At 37.6% G+C, this 4,119-nt stretch overlaps 1 pseudogene; it reads left to right on the plus strand.

Annotated features, from left to right (window-relative positions):
• The first annotated feature begins 2,715 nt into the window (after positions 1 to 2,715).
• LOC111159855 lies at positions 2,716 to 3,553 on the plus strand (annotated as a pseudogene).
• The last annotated feature ends 566 nt before the right edge of the window (positions 3,554 to 4,119 follow it).

The raw sequence follows: 4,119 nt of genomic DNA on the forward strand, positions 1-4,119 counted from the left end.
TCCACTATGCCAGTTTACCTCATGCCTCTTCTTGCTTCTTGAATTGAGGAAAAGATGTTTGATGATTTTTAAATCTTTCTCTCACTGATATGTTTAAAAAAAAAAACAAAACAAAACCGATCACTAATTTGAGAGTTGGCAGTTTTTCTATATCCCTCAGCAGGTGGGTGGGTAAGTGCTCCTAGAAGTCCCATAACAGACAAAGAAGCAAATCCAGAAGAACAAAGAGGCTTGTCCACAACACACGTTGAGCACAAGGCACCAGTACACTGCCATTCACCTTCTTTGAAATCACATCTCATATTCCTCTCACACCACTATTTTCTCCCCTCAAAAGGATGGTACAACAGAAACAAAAATTGTTGGTGTGGCTTTTCTTGTGACCAAAGTTCTAAAGAAACCAAAACCTGGAAACGTAATCCCATATCACCTTATGGAAAGTACCTTCTTCCCATACCCACTGTTCTCAATCTCAGCTCTTTATCTCCATCTTGCCACCTACCACAATCTATAATTATTTTCCTGATTACTTGCTTATCTGTCATACACTGGAACATAATCTCTCTTGAGGGTGGAGCAGCAAGTGTGTTTTTATTATATGCCCTTGTATCTAGCTTTTAGCACAATGACTAGTACATAAGTAGATTTACAATAAATAGTTGTTAGATGTAAATAGTTCAATTCCTTCATAATTTACACAGAAAAATCAAGCAGAGTTACATATGATATCACTTAGAATCAAATCCTCCAAGTGCAAGAATTATTTGATAGGAATAAAAACAGTGCATTTTAGAACCATGAAGAGCTTTAGAAAACCACATAGCGTAACCATTTCATATAACTGATGAAGCACTGAATCCTAAAGGTTACCCAACTTACCCAAAGTCACACACTTAGTCACAGAGCGTGGACCAGAACCTAGTGAGAGTTTATTAATTTCGTTGATTTGTTCGCATGTACCCTGTATTACTAAAGAAAATATCTAGGGAATTTGACTAAAAATGTTGAGAAAAGGTAGAAGTTGGTATGCTGAAACAAAGTTCAATAGCATTTTTTTTGTAGCTAGAAATATTTTATTCAGTTTCCAAATATACTAATTTATACAAGAAAATATGTTATATTGTATATCACTGATGAAAATGCACATTTATAACTTACGACACTGTATTTCAGAATAAAAGACATATTTTAACATGCCTTAGCCCCTCCCCCACAAAAAGAATCCATTATCTCTGAAATAAAATCATTTAGGAAGGTAGGATAATATATCAAATAATGCCACAGACAGGGACTTTATGTTCAACCTTCCAATTTCTGCACCAACTCAAAGAAAATCTTTAGTCTCTCCGTGGCATGCATAAAATAAAAGCAAGTGTTTTCTCACTTACCCACTAAAGATACTACTTGGGTACTTCCAAATAACATTTTGTATCTCAGAATGCAGGGTGCTTATAAATAATATACCAAGGATTATTAATCCTATTGTAAGCCAATACTATCATGCAATGAAAAGAGAAAAAATACTCAGACTGAACTCATCTGTAATTCACACCACAGCAAGTAGTTATTACGGCCCATATGGAGTGATGATCACCCATTGCTGAAAGTTCCATGAAAGTGTGACAAGGTGACACACAGGAGTTAAGTGCTGTATGCTGGGTGGCGGCTCATTTCATACCAGGGTAGAACTTGCTATTTGAAAGGGATGTACAGAAAGCCATCATGCAGACAGGGGTGAAAACTACAGAATCAAACAAATGTTGCTGATTCAAAGTCGTTCTCCTACAATAACAACCAGCACCAAATGAGTTGCTGTGGTGGAGAGCAAGCTGTGCTCAGAGACTAATTGCTACACTTGTTAGAGTGTGCAAGAAGGTGTTTATTTGTTTTACATGTGTTTGGTGCCAAGACATCCCGGGGATCTGGAGCTGAAGTGGAAACAGAATGACAGTGTTTAGAAAACTAAACACAAAAACAAAAGGGAAAGGGAATATTTTTTTTCCTGAAGTGACTTACTTGAGCATTAAATGTATAAAAACCTTGAGGCTCTTATCCTGGGTGATTAATTCTTCAGGCTCTTTCAGATCAACCCGTGGGAACCCAAGCTGGAATGGAGTGTGTTAAGTCTGAGATGCTTTGATGTTGTTACTTTTATTTAGATAATGAATTATTCAAAGCAGGGAGGATCAATCTAAGAGCTACCAATAGAAATAAAAGGGAATGAACTCAGGAAGAGGAAAGAACTAAAGCACAAAATGTGGGTGTTCAAACAGTTCCATCTGAATGGCAAAATTTAGAATATGTACTATGGGGAATTTGCCATACTATCTTTCCAGTTTCAGAAATAATATCTTGGTTTTGATTGACATTTTTAAAGGTTTAATGATGAAAATACTTCTACCGAACAACCTTGTTTTTCTTCACTCATACTTCACAGGCCTCGAGTCTTCCTTTGTACAGAAATTAACTACTCCAAATATAAGCCCCAAATATTTCCAGAATATGATTAACAAGTAAGTTAATTCCTCCATCCAATGAACATGGTAAGTATTAAAAACAATCATTGTTACTTATTATTTTTCTTTGGATTCGCAGAGATATCTGAGGACTAATTAAACTCAACAACAAATGTGATATGCTTATATTTTCCATATGATTAGCGTATTATGTGGATTATTTTTAATAATCTTAATTTTTGATATTAGGAGGCCAGGCATGCCCCAAGCTCCAGAGTCAGATGAACCAGCCCATTCTCCTGGCCCTGGGGCTACCTTTACAGATGGAATCCCAGAGGAAACTGATGGGGATGGAGACAGAGACTAGACAAAAAGCTTGGGCTGAGGAAGTAGAGCTCCAGAGTCAGGACATCTCAGATTTAACAGCAGTTAAAAGGGGAGACTCATCATTATTTACTCTTGCAGCCAAAAAAAAAAAAAAAAAAAAATGACAATAGATATCAAAGAAAAAAAAGAAAAGAAGCAAAAAGTGAAGATGAGTTTTAAGAGATGTAAATCCTGGTTTCTTCTTTTTCTGAGGAGCAGTTGAACCTTTATGAAATATATCACTGGTCAGCTTTCCCCTTGGCAACTATAAAAAGGCTGATCCAGAGGCACCTGGGTGGCTCAGTTGGTTAAAAGTCTGCCTTTGGTTCAGATTCTCATCCTGGGGTCCTGGGATCCAGTACCTTGAACTCCCTACCCCAGGATCCTGGCTCAGCAGGGATTCTGCTTCTCCTCTCCCTCTGTCTCGCCTCCTGCTTGCTCTCTCTCTCGCTCTCTCTCTCAAATGAATGAAATAGTTAAAATGGATGAATGAATGAATGAATGAATGGCTGATCCAGTCCATCACTGGCACCTGTGTCTCAAAGTGTTGTTATTGCCATGTCTGGTATTTCCAGGGTTTTCATTGAAGAGGTGGTAGAAGCAGCACTGGATATGTGTGAGAAGTGGGGAGAAAATGTCACCACTACAACCCAAACATACGAGGGAGGCTGTTCAGAGGTTAAAGCAAAGGGGCAAATCCCAACTCAAAGCACAAAAAAATTATCTTCTAGACCAAAGCCTACAAAGGCCACATACTGAAGGAAGAAATACTGGTTCCAGGCTCCTTCCTATTGCGTGAGACTTTTGCTCTGGTGCTTTAATATCTCAGCCCTGTAAGAATTCCATGACAGTTTTAATGTCTTACTCAGAACTCTGACATTCATCATATCTAAAAAGCATGCAGCCTGTTTCATACTTGCCTTGACTAAATATTGGGACCTCTTTGGGCATTTTGAGGCATGTAACGGTCTCTTGGCTATCTGGAAGAAAAAAGGTGCATGGGCCTTAAGCATCTTCTAGACAGGGAAGCAGCTTTCAGAGAGAAAATATTTCACAGAGAGCTTTGGCAGCTTCACGTTGTAGCATGAAGTTGTTATGACTTAGGTTATTTCTTCCAACTAGTTTTAAGTAGATGAAACAACCACAAACTTTTGACTTGTGATATTCTATAATGAAGAACATGGTAATAGCAAGACTAGTAGAAAACTTTATCCCTGTAAACATTTAAAGTTCTCTTATGGATTTTACTGAGTGATCATTAAACTGTTTTCTAACTTGCAAATAAATAAATAAATAA

The sequence above is a fragment of the Enhydra lutris genome, unplaced genomic scaffold (genome assembly GCF_002288905.1).
Source record: "Enhydra lutris kenyoni isolate GAN:26980312 unplaced genomic scaffold, ASM228890v2 scaffoldscaffold70, whole genome shotgun sequence".
NCBI lineage: Eukaryota > Metazoa > Chordata > Mammalia > Carnivora > Mustelidae > Enhydra > Enhydra lutris.